The sequence below is a fragment of the Phascolarctos cinereus genome, unplaced genomic scaffold (assembly GCF_003287225.1).
Source record: "Phascolarctos cinereus isolate Bilbo 61053 unplaced genomic scaffold, phaCin_HiC Scaffold_5;HRSCAF=322, whole genome shotgun sequence".
NCBI lineage: Eukaryota > Metazoa > Chordata > Mammalia > Diprotodontia > Phascolarctidae > Phascolarctos > Phascolarctos cinereus.
This window is the reverse complement of record NW_027555958.1, coordinates 437,574,621-437,588,015: the sequence shown is the minus strand read 5'-3', so window position 1 is coordinate 437,588,015 and position 13,395 is coordinate 437,574,621. Positions and strand designations below refer to the sequence as shown.

Genomic DNA, 13,395 nt, shown 5'->3' with positions numbered 1-13,395 from the left:
TTTGGCAGAAACAAGGTATAGGCCAACATCTTAAAGCTTATGCCAACAGAGGGTCAAAATGGGCACATGATTTAGACATAAAGGGTGATACATAATCAGAATAGGGGAGCATGGAAAATTGTACCTGTCAGATCTAAGGAAAGAATTTATGACTAAATAAAGGATGGAGAAAATCAAGAGAATTAAAATGTGTAATTGTCATTAAGAAAAATTAAAATGTTTTTGCACAAACAAAACTAATGCAGCCAAGATTAGAAGGAAAGCAGAAAATTAGGGGGAAATTTTTTTTACATAAAGTATCTCTGATAAAGGCCACATTTCTCAAATATCTAGAGAATTGAGTCAAATTTACAAGAATATAACTAATCCCCCAGTTGGTAAATGGTCAAAGGATATGAATTGACAGTTTTCAGATGAAGAAATTAAAGTTATCCATAGTCATATAAAATGCTCTAAATCACTATTGATCAGAGAAATGCAAATTAAAACAACTTTGAGGTACCACCTCACAGCCATTAGATTTACTAATATAATAGAAAAGGAAAATGATAAATATTGAAGATGACATGGAAAAACTACAACACTAATGCATTTTTGGCTGAGTAGTGAACTGATCCAACCACTCTGGATAGTAATTTGGAAGTATGCCCAAAGGGCAATCAAACTGTGTACTCTTTGATCCAGTACAAACCACTAGTAGTTCTGTATACCAAAAAGATCATAAAAAGGGGAAAGGACCTACATGTAATATTTGTAGCAGCTCCTTTTATGGGGGCAAAGAATTGGAAACTGAGAGGATGCCATCAATTTGGTAACCAGTTCTGATATAGGAATGTAATGGGATACTTTGTGCAAAAAAAAAAAAAAAGAGAGAAGGCAGATTTCAGAAGAGCCTGAAAAGGCCTACATGAACTGATACAAAGTGAAGTGAGTAGGAACGGAAGAACATTATACACAATAACACCAACATTGGGAGATGATCAGCTGTGATTGACTTAGCTCTTCTCAGCAATATACTAACCTATGAGAATTCCTAAAAACTCATGATGGCAAATGCTTTCCATATTCAGACAAAAAACTGATGGAATCTGAATGCAGATGACAATATATTTTAATTTTTTTTCATTTTTTTTATTTAGCAAGTTATAAGTTTTTATAAACAGTATCTTCTTTTGCAATTTGACTAATATGGAAAGAGATTTTACATGATTGTACATATATAGTGTATATCAAATAACTTACCATCTTCAGGAAGGTGTCGGACAGGTAAGCAGGGAGGGAGAGAATTTGGAACTCAAAATTGTATATAAAATGAATGTTAATAATTATTTTTACATATAATTGGAAGACTAAAATACTAACAAAAAAGGGGAAAAAATCTTAATTCTTTATTAAAAGAGAAAGAACCTTGAGGTTTATATTGGGGATATTACCTGTACCATCATCCAGAAGTTGTAGAGTCAGTGTTGTGCCATCAGCTGATTCAATGAGGGCTGTTACAGTGGCTCCTATAATAGGCAGGGATCCTTGGCGAACTTCTGCATAAACAACCATTGGACTAGGGAAGGTGCTGGTGTCTTTATTCATTTTAGAATCCACTGTAATGGGGGGTACATTAGGATTTGCAGCACGAGAAGTTACTGTCAGAGTCAGAGTTTCTGCACTTGACAGAAGGCTATAAGCCCAAGTTCCAACCTGAAAAATCCAATAGAAATTCATTAAAGCAAAACAATATTAAGAACTGCCCTACCCGTCTTCTCTCTTATCCATATGTATCTTAACATTTTATGTGATTTATACAAGTGAAGTTGAAGACAACCATCTGCTAGAGAGTTTGTATGACTTTGCTTCTCTATAAGGTATGACAGTCATTTCAAACCATTCTTCCCTATTAATGCAGCATCTAGAATAGAGCTTTTCTGAGAGTATACATTATACTGCTCATTACTGATACCTTTTCTATGAAAAATGTGACTTGCAACGTATGCACCTGCCATAGTATTTCTTCCTCAGAAGCAAGGCAAATATTTTGTATGTAAGAACACATGTTCTAAACTTCTGCATGGGGAAATAGGGTGTTATAAGTATGTTCACACTAATCAGAGAAGGTTCTATAACTTCCTGACCTGCCCTCCTAACAACCCTTTGTTCTAGGCCAGTTTCTTCCCTTCTGATGTCTCTTATAACAGTTCTTTTATTGCTATAATATAATTTTTAAGCCTTGGCTTTTTGTGGTCAATTCATAAAATTTTGAAGAGAACATGTGGAACAAGAATGTATATTTTTACTTAAAAAACTCTATTGTCACTCAAGAATAGTTACAAAGTTATAATACTAATATTAAGGTCTTGGCTCCATTTTCTGAAAATTTTAAGAAAACAGAACAGAAAAAGCTCCCTACCTTGGCAGTGTTTGGTGTTTGGAGGTGTGCCATTTTGGATTTTGCATCCACTGAGAAAGTGTTATATATTTTCCCACTGGGGTCTGAGACAAATATTTGGGGTTGTTGTGCTGTCCATGTGACAAGAAATAGTGTGTCATTTCCTATTGTGCTAACAACAATAACTGTGCCATTCATCCACTCCCCATTCTGCAGAGTAGCTCCCTTACTCTCAAGCTGTTAAGAAAACATGACAACAGTTAGTGACTGGACAAAGGAATAAGTCATCCACAAGACATATCACAGTTACTCTGAAGGACATTTTAATGGACAAAAGATTATAAATTGCAGAGAAGGAACTCTACGTGCGTCATGTAGAGGGTTTCCACCTGGAAGTTCCCTATAACAATTAAATTAGAAGCCCCTTCACTATCCCTCTGGTTAGCATCCATTAGGAGATAGGATAATCAAGAGAGAAGACAGATGTCATGGTTATACAAATGTGCATGAATAATATTCCTGGTACAAAGGACATGAAAGGCAGGGCTAGAATGAAGTCCCTTATTTTTAGCCCAAGGTAATATTCAGGTTTCCCTTATTCACTCTCTCTCCCCTCCCTTCTTTTTTCTACCCAACTTCCCTTGTAAATCAAATCTTCTCCATTGTGAGAGGGGAGAGAATAAAACCATCATCTAAGCCAGATTCTTGAATTCAACTCCTTGATTTTGAGTCAGCTTCTAAGCAGTGAAGACAGGCAGGATTTTAGGTGGGTGGAAGGATTATTTTGAGCAAAAGCACAGATATTTAGAGCAATCTCTGCCTACAAGGAGCTCACATTCTGATTAGGACTGAGAGCAACATTCAAAAAGAAAAAATGCTGTTTCATACAACTAAAGTCAGATCTAAATAATTGGAAAGATATCAGTTGCTCATGGGTAGACTGAGCTAATATAATAAAAATGACAATTGTACCTAAATGATTTTACTTATTTAGTACCATACCAATCAAACTACCAAAAATTATTTTATAGAGCTAGAAAACACAATAACAAAATTCATCTGGAAGAACAAAAAATCCAGAATATCAAGAGAACTAATGAAAAGAAATGCAAGGGAAGGTGGTCTAGCTATACTATATCTTGAATTTTATTATAAAGCAGCAATCATCAAAACTACTCAGTACTGGCTAAGAAAGAGAATGGTGGACCAGTAGAATGGATATAAGTATGCAAGACACAACTGCCAATGACTATAGTAATTCACTATTTGATAAATCCAAAGACTCCACCTTCTGGGATGAAAACTCACTATTTAACAAAAACTGCTGAGAAAACTGAAAAATAGTAGGGCAGAAAGTAAGCAGAGACCAAGATCTTACACCGTGTACCAAGATAAAGTCAAAATGCATACATGATTTAGACATAAAGACTGAAACTATAAGCAAATTAGGAGAGCAAGGAGTAGTTTGCCTATCAGATCTATGGAGAAGGGAAGAACATATGACCAAACAAAATATAGAGAACATCATGAAATGCAAAATGGATGATTTTGATTACATTAAAGTAAAAAGTTTTTTAAGAAACAAAGCCAATGCAACCAAGATTAGAATGGAAGCAGAAACCTGGGAAACAATTTTTACAGCCAGTGTCTCTGATGAAGACCTCATTTGTAAAATAGAGAGAGAACTGAGTCAAATTTATAAGAATACAAGTTATTTCCCAGTTGATAAATGGTCAAAGGATATCAATAGACAGTTTTCAGAGAAAGAAATTAAAGCTATTTGTAATCATATGAAAAAATGTTCTAAATCACTATTGATTAGAGAAATGCAAATCGAGATGACTCTGAGGTACCACATCACACCTATTAGCTTGCCTAACATGACAAAACAGAAAAATGAGAAATGTTGGAGAAGATGTGAGAAAATTGGAACACTAATGCATTGTTGGTGGATTTGTGAACTGATCCAACCATTCTGGAGAGCAATTTGGAACTATGCCCAAAGGGCTATAAAATTGTGCATTTCCTTTCACCCAGCCATATGACTGCTAGGTCTGTATCCCAAAGAGATCATGAAAATGGGAAAAAGACTCACATGTACAAAAATATTTATAGCAGCTCTTTTTGTGGTGGCCAAGAACTGGAAATTAAAGGGATGCCCATCAATTGAGGAATGGCTGAAGAAATTGTGGTACATGAATGTAATGGGATACTGTTGTGGCATAAAAAATAATGAGCAAGCAGACTTTAGAAAAACCTGGAAAGACTTATATGAACTGATGCTGAGTGAAATGAGCAGAAGCGGGAGAACATTGTACACAGTAACAGTCACATTGTGTGATGATTGACTTTGATAGACTTAGCTCCTCTCAGCAATACAAGGATCTAAGAGAATTCCAAATGACCCGTGATGGAAAATGTTATCCACATCCACAAAAAGAACCATGGAGTCTGAATTCAAATGGAAGAGTACTATTTGCTCTCCTTTTCTTTTGTTGTTTTCTTTTATTTCTTCTTTCTTGTTTTTCCTCCCATTTGTTTTAATTCTGTACATCATGACTAATGTGAAAATGTGTTTAATATGAATGTGTAAGTAGAGCCTCTATCAGATTACATGCCACCTTGGGGAGGAGGGAGGAGAGAGGGGGAGAAAATTTAAAACTCAAAATCTTATGTAAGTGAATATTGAAAACTAAAAAGAAATAAATTATTTTTTAAAAAAAGGAAAAAAAATTGCACACAACATACTTACAGTACAAATGTAAGATAATCTCAAAGGGATGGCATCAGCAGAATCCAAGATTTCTTTCCACTGAACCACCCCTACCACACTGGTCTTACCTGGCCTAGCCTGGTCATGTCATCCTTTTATTCCTCCCAATTACCTCACTCTCCCACTCACCACAAAGGCTCCTCCAAATCTTTTCATCTCTCCTTAAACCTCCCATGGCTCCCTCTGAAAATCTTGCCTAATATTTCAGTGAAAAAAACTGAAGTCATTCTTTGAGAGCTCCCTTTTCCTTCTCTTCCTTTTCATTTCACACCTCAAATATGCCTTCTTCCACTATTTGTTTCACCAGTCTCACATGAAGAGATGGCTCTTCTCCTTGCCAAGGCAAAATCCTCTCCATGCATGAGAAATCCACTTCTGTCCTGTCTCCTTCAGCAATTTGTGCCTTCCATCATTCTCATGCTCTCATTCATCTTGAATCTCCTTGTCTCATTGGATCCTTCTCTACTACAGACATACCCATGTCTCCTCCATCCTGAAAAAATCTTCATCTGATCTGTCCATCCCCATGAGCTATCATCCCATACATCTTCTCACTTTTGCAGCTAAACTCCTTGAGGAGGCTGTCTACAATCAGTGTTTCTTCTCCCTTTCCTCTCACTCTCTTTTTAATACTCTACAGTCTGACTCCCAACATCATCATTCGACTGAAAACTTCTCTCTCCAACGTTACCGTAGTTATTACCGGTTTCCTGACTGCCTCATCCAATGACCTTGTCTCAATCCTCAGCCTTCCTGACCTCCCCATAGCCAGAGACACTGCTCATCAGCCTCTTCTTGATTTTTTTCTTGTCTGTGGTTTTCCATGATACTGTTCTCTCCTGGTACTGCTCCCACATGTCTGATCACTTCTTCTTAGTCTCCTCTGCAGAATCCTCATCCAGGTCATGCCTGCTAATCATGGGTTTCAGGTCTCTGTCCTGGATCTTTTCTTCTTCCTCTATACTATTTCACTTAGTGATTTCATTAGCTCCCATGGATTCAATTACTGTCTCTTGGCTGGTGATTCTCAAATCTATTGATCCAACCCTGATCCTTCTGCCGACCTCCAGACTCACATCTTCAGCTGGCCATTTGATATCTCAAACTGGATGTCTCACAGATCTGAAATTCAACATGTCTAAACTTGAACTCGTTATTTTACCCCCAAAGTCTCCCCTCTTTGTAACTTTCCTAATACTGTAGAGGGCTGCCCCAGTCAGTCCTCCCAGTCATGCAGACACACACCTTTGCTGTCATCCTCAGTTCCTTCTTCTCTCTTAGCTTTCATCACAATCTCTTGTCATTTTTTTTCCTTTGTAAAACCTCTGGCACATGGCAGATACTTAATAAATGCTTATTAAATCTAAATCTAATATGCCCTAGAGAAATGAAGCTATTCTGTTTTGGAGCTCCTACCCAGGGGCTGGGCTCTCCTGAATGCTGGAAGCTGCTTCATGCAGCCAGACTCAGATGTGATGATGCTTCACTCTGGCCTTTATCTTTCTGACATTATGCCCACTGTTGAGGAAAATGGCTGGCACAGGAGGATGGGCAAAATGTGTTTGTTTGTACTTTGCTACTTGCTTTCCTTCGCAGCTTATAGTGCCTTCATGTCTGCCTTCCATTTTGAATACTCTGTATGTGTTTTGCATTTAAGTATATCTGATCATGGCGTTTTCCCTGAGTAAAAATGTAAGCTCATTGCAGGCAGGGCCCGTATCATTTTTAATTTGTGCCTCCAATGTTTAGGACAGTGCCTGACACATAGTAAGTGCTGAATAAATGTTTGTTGATTGATTATTGATAATAATTATAACAAGGTATAGCAAAATAGAAAAAAGGGACATATGTCATCCTTTTTTTAAAAAACAAATTTGACTTTGACATCCATTTTCATCTTCCTAATGCTTACTTGGGAAATTCTGCCTGTTATGGATCCTTGTTGTTGTTGTTGAGACTTTTCAGTTTTGTCCCATGCTTTATGACCCCATTCAGGATTTTCTTGGCAAAGCTACTGGAGTGGTTTGCCATTTCCTTCTCTCGATCATTTGAAAGATGAGGAAACTGAGGTAAACAGGGTTAAATGACTTGCCCAACATCACACAGCTAATGTCTGAGTTCAGATATGAACTCATAAAGGAGTCTTTTTGACTTCAGGCCTAGCATTGTGTCTGCTGTACCAGCTAACTGACCTGTTGTGGATTATTCAAAAAGATTTAAATGTTGGCCTTGGGATTGGATTCAGACGACCTTCAAGGTGCTAAAATATTGTGGATCTGTAGAGAAGTTATGATATAGCTAGAGATCCAGTAGAGAGAATGAATTGGGAGGTCTTTAATGGTCATGGAATGGCAAGGTGAAGGGAATAGGGCATGGAAATGTGCAAATAGAGTTCACCACCGATAGCAGAATGCATAAAATTCATTGTCTCTATCCTCCAAGGTTCTGGAAGGAGCCATCAGAACTGGACAACTTTGTCAAAGCAGGCTGGGTGGAGAACTTGTTTCATATACAGTAGGACCATTAGAGCATCATGTAAATAAGCATTATGATGTTTAAAATTTTTAAAAAAAAAATTTAACCAAGCCTAGACAGCCAGCAAAAATGTTCACAGTCTAGAGGCAGCTAGGTGGTGCAGAACATACAGCCCTATGCTTGGAGTCAGAGGGACCTGAATTTAAATTTGGCCTCCAACACTAATTAGCCATGTCATCTTGGGCAAGTCACTTAACCTCTGTCTGCCTCAGTTTCCTAATGTGTAAAATGGGACTAATAATAATACCTTCTTCCCAGAATTGCTGTGAAAATTGAATGAGATAATATTTGAAAATTTGTGCCTGACATATATTAGGTGCTTAAAAAACCTTGTTAAGATATATATACATATATATACATATATATGTATATATATATACATATATATGTATATATATATATATGTATATATATACATATATATGTATATATATGTATATATACATATATATGTATATATACATATATATGTATATATATGTATATATATACATATATATGTATACATATATATGTATATATATACATATATATGTATGTATGTATTTATGTATGTATGTATGTATATACATATATATGTATATATATGTATATATACATATATATGTATATATACATATATATGTATATATATATATATATGTATGTATGTATTTATGTATGTATGTATGTATAGCCTTTTATTTACACTGTCAGTTCCCCCTTGATCCTAATGTCCCAACCAACATGGTAGAGTGGAAATAATGCTGGTTGTGGAGTCAAATGATTAAAGCTGATATCCCATCATGGCCATTCAAGACATACGTAACCTTCAGCAAGTCCATTTTCCTTATTTCCCTCAACAGTAAAATGTATAGTTTCAATTGGATGACGTTGATATTCTTTCGAACTTCATATCTATGATGTATGATTCCATGAACCTCAGAGGTCCTTCTATACTCTGAATCACTGATCCTAGAATGCTATGATCCTATATAACACAAATGTAGAAAAGGAGAAATGCAAACTGACCCAGACACACCGTTGAGTGATCAGTCCATTTCCTGATGAGAGGGCACTGAATGCATCAATGAGCCCATTGTTCTGGGCATTGTCTGTAGCAACTGTCTGCACACCTCCTAAAGTACGATCATATTAACAGAAGTTAAATAATTGGCACAGGGTAGTGACAAATTAATAGTCTTACCAAAGTTATGTTTTTATAAAGTTTCATATTCTTTCATAAACTGCAGCCATTCTACAGCTAGTAGGAATACAGCCTCAGTCTGAGAGGTCAAGGTAAAATTTTTCAATCTGTCACAGCTGATGCTGCCATTTGGAAGCAGGGCTGTTCTGGTGAATGCGAGTGACCCGGCTTCTGTACACTGGTATTCAGTCCCAGCCAGGGTATCTGTTCTTTGTGGATCTATCACACATGGAGGCTGAGGAGACACTGGACAGATGAACACCCACTATGTGCATGGAATTGTTTCTGATTCTTTTGTTATTCCTGGGAGGGCTAGAGAGGAGGAAGCTTAGGAACCTTAGAGGAGACATGATATGGTGGGAAGAGTCTGAGGCCCTGTGGGTCTCAGTTTCCTCATCTGCAAAAGGAAGATACAGGTGGCCTGTGAGGTCTCCTCTAGCTCCAACTCTGTGCTCCTGTGCTTCCTCTCGCCTGCTTTATTTGGCTAATCCCCTTCATAATAGAGAGTGTTCTCCAACACAGGCTTTGGGAAACCATGCTCTACATGAGCTGCCAAACTGGACACTCAGAAGCAAAGGCATGACTACTAGCACTCAGTTCAGGGATTAGGATGGGAATCGTGGGGTAGGACCTCCCTCCACTAAACCAGATGATAAGCCTTAGGAAGTTGTCTGAGATACTTTGATTTTCAGTGACTTCTGCAGGGTCACACTTAAAACTGTGAGTAGCAGAAGTTGAGATCTGGCCTTTCTCAATATTCTATCTGTGAACCAAAACTGGCTTTACAGGAAATGTTATATTGCAATACACCAATGGATCTGGAATTCCATCTATGTGAATATCCCCTCCAATGATGCAAATCACAACCCATCCTTGTCTATATCAGCAGGAAGGTAGGGCAGTGGAGAGAGTTGGGATTAAATTCAAATCTGACCATCCTAGTTGTGTGATGCTGGGCAAGTCAAGTAACCTCAGTCTGCCTCAGTTTCTTCATCTGTAAAATATAGCTAACAATACAACCTTCCTCCCAGGGTTATTGCGTGGATCAAATGAGATAATATTTGTGAAATGCTTAGCACAGTGCCTGGCACTTAAGAAATGCTTATTACCTTAACTACCTGTATGACTCTTGTCTGTATTCTTCTACTTGTTTACCACAGGGGAGCCATTCAATGTGCTAGGGGCCTTCCTTGAGCTGTTGAGACATTGGGATGATACCAGTGGAGCACAAGGGCTGCTACCCCTAACTGTACCTGTGTGACCAGGGCACTTGACCATAATAATGATTGGCATTTTGTAGTGCTTTCAAGCGTGCAAAGCACTTTATGTCAACAATCTCATTTGAGTTTCCCATTTATGATATGAGGTAGGTACTAGTACTAAGGGTACTAATATCTCCATTTTATAAGTTAGGAAATTGATGCTCAGGGTGGTTGACTGACTTGCCTGCAGTCATTATGGGGTCAGAAACAGAGTTGAGCACAGGTTTCCCACACACTGAGACTGACACTCTATTCACTATGCTTGTTGCCTCTTCTGGGGAATTTTATGCCATAGAAAACAATGTATGTATTAGACCCAAGTACTTAATCTATGTCAAAGTGGCTCTACTTTAGATGTGTCCAGTGTTTGAAATTGCTCCATGTAAAAAACGCTCAGATTTGAAGATTTTTTGTGTAACTACGATCTCATGTATTTCCACATGTCACTCACAGTCACTCCTCCTAACCTTGATCTTTTTCTGTGCTATGTCCTCTGATCTCTTAATCCCCCTCTGACTCCCCTATCCAATGCTCCACAATCTCTTGCCCCTTTGGCCTTCCACTGTCATCATCCTTTTACTTGCCAACACTGACTAACTCTCAACATTTCTGCTCCAGCTCCTGAGGAATGGAGAACTGGGACAGACAGCCCTGAGACAGTGGTCTCCCCTTACGAGCATATGCCACATGCACTTCAGCCAGACCTTTACTATGCTTGCTGCAATTACTCTTTCTTGATTCTCCAGCACATCCCTCACAGCATCTGTTCCAGCCATTTTCCCAACTCTTTGGGACCCCAGCTTCTCATCTATATCTCTCCAGTCATCGTACATGACATCGTCTTCAGAAAAAGTTGAAGCCATGTGTCATGTTTTCTGGTCTCTCACCCATGTCCTTCCCCTTGTATCAGAAGAAACAGCAGTGCTGTTAGGCCAAAGCCAATCTCTCCTCAATGACCTGGATGCCTTCCCTTTCATTCCATCTAGTACCTTGTTCCATTGGCCCTCCTTGCTCTCCCTCTTAGATATCTTTAGTCTCTGTCTCTACTGATTTCTTCCTCCATTCCCACAAACACTGTTAGGTGTCCCATGCAATGCCAATAAAATTTACCTTGAGTACAGGATCAGGCCTTCTCTTTTTCCCCCTTCACTGTTAAACTTCATGCCCTTCACTTTAATGCCACTTAAGTTCCGATGATCGGGGCTCCATCTGTTCCTCTCTATTGAAATTTGTGTCTACAAAATCGTCTATGATTTCTTAGTCCTCATCCACCTTTGTCTTTATCCCATTCTTACTATATATAAATTACTTACTATGCAAATATATACAATACTTACCATAGAAATACCATATGGTGTATGTCCAGTTGCCACCCTCTAAACATACCTTTTGTTTCTTTCAGCTCCCTCATTGGTAAAGTGAGGGAGTTGAGCCGCAGGATCACTAAGAGAATTCTATAATTTTACTTCACATTAAGAGCAAAAATCTTGAGAAAGTGTTATTACATCAAAATGTGGAAAACCCTCCATAATGGGAGTCAAAAAAATCAATTTGTAGCTCTTTGTCTGTGTTATAAGAATCCCCTAAGTGGATGACTAACAACTTTTTGTCTCATTGTGTTAAAATAAATCAACAGAAATATCTGGCTTTGCCAGAATGGAGCCCACATTCAAGATTATTGCACCTGGTTGCCCTGCATGCTTCTGCTGCATATCATGCCCCTTTTTATATATTGTGCACAGTGCCTTTCTGATTGGTTTTATAATTTCACAGCCTGTATGGGTTAGAATATTATAGATTTAATACTACCAAGGTCCTCAATGGTCATCAACTCTACTCTGCTTACTGTACACATGAGGAAACTGAAGCCTGCACAAATAAAGTGTCCTGCTTAGAGTTACACAGCTAATAAGTTTCTGAGGAAGAATTTGAACTTGGCTCTCTCTTACCCATGTTGATAGTTCTATCCATTATTACTTTGTTGACTCTGAGGAGGGACTTGAGCCCAAGTCTTCCTGAGTCTAAGGTTGATTTCCTTCCTTCCTTTCTTCCTTAGTTCAGCACTAAGTCCTTACTATTTGTGGGCTGAATTTGATTAGGATTTCTCCACATCACCATTTCTTGATATTCTTTCCCTCCCTGGAAACACATTCAGTTTTTAGAGGCATCAGATTTGTACTAGACAGTAGCCAAGTGAGGGACATTCAGAATAGAAATTCACTTTTAAAATATCCACTACAATAGAGACAGTGGAGGGGAGTTGATTTCACCGTAAATGCTGATCTGAGTCCAGAGCAGAGGGATATTCCTCCTGAAGTGAAAGCAGGTAACTTGGTAATGAGGGTGTTCCTCTCAGCATTGGTCTCTATGTGTACCAGTTCACTTTGGACAGAGGCTGCACTGTCAAATGTGACCATCGCAACCCAGGATGATTTTTCAATGATCAGAAGCAGGAAGAGTTTGGAAGCTTGATTCAGGCGATTTAGCTGGTTCTTACTCTGCATGAAAAACACAAGTCAAATTGGTGAGTGGTCTTCTACAAGCAAACTATAGCGGGATGGACTAAGCCCATATATGGAATTCTAGGGGCTCTAAGTCCCATGGTGGACACTCTGGATTCTCCATGATTAGCAAATAGAACACAAGATCTGGAGTATTCTTCTAGGCTAGAAAGGATTTGAGAATGGTCTGAGAGACAGGCTGTATATTTGCCATCTGAGGATAAGGCCACTTAAATTTAGAGAGACATATATTGCCAGGTAACCATAGGTGCAATGCATGTTTCAGCCATGGTAACTCTCAAAGCTTAAATGGTGGCAAGGTTTGTCTGTGCATTGGTGGACTCTTGTTAACAAATTAGCAGATTCTGAAAACACTGAAGCATGGGATGTTAATTGGGAGCATGGCTGTAAATGAGGTAGCATTGGGCTTAGTAAATGAAAGAAGTTCTATGAAATATTTTTGCCTTTTAATTTGAGCCACATTACCAGGGATGAACTGCCATGTAGAATAGGGATGAAACCTGTGATTTCACTGGTGTAGGGAACTCCCAGATGGGGTAACTCTCTCTACCAAGGCAGGTTGGCATCTTCTCTAAACAGTTTTAGAGAATTTTCTAACCAGTACATACCAGATATGGGAACTGAAACCAGATCCTCCTGATTCAGAGGTCAGCTCTCCATCCTCTATACCACACTGGCTCTTAATGAATAATTTTTGACCAAGGAAACTAATGAACTTCTATGCTGGGACTGCTAAG

General features: G+C 38.4%; 1 pseudogene; it reads right to left on the bottom strand.

Annotated features, from left to right (window-relative positions):
- The window catches only part of LOC110210001 (calcium-activated chloride channel regulator 1-like), a 39,603-nt pseudogene that overhangs the window by 13,029 nt on the left and 13,179 nt on the right, over positions 1–13,395 (bottom strand).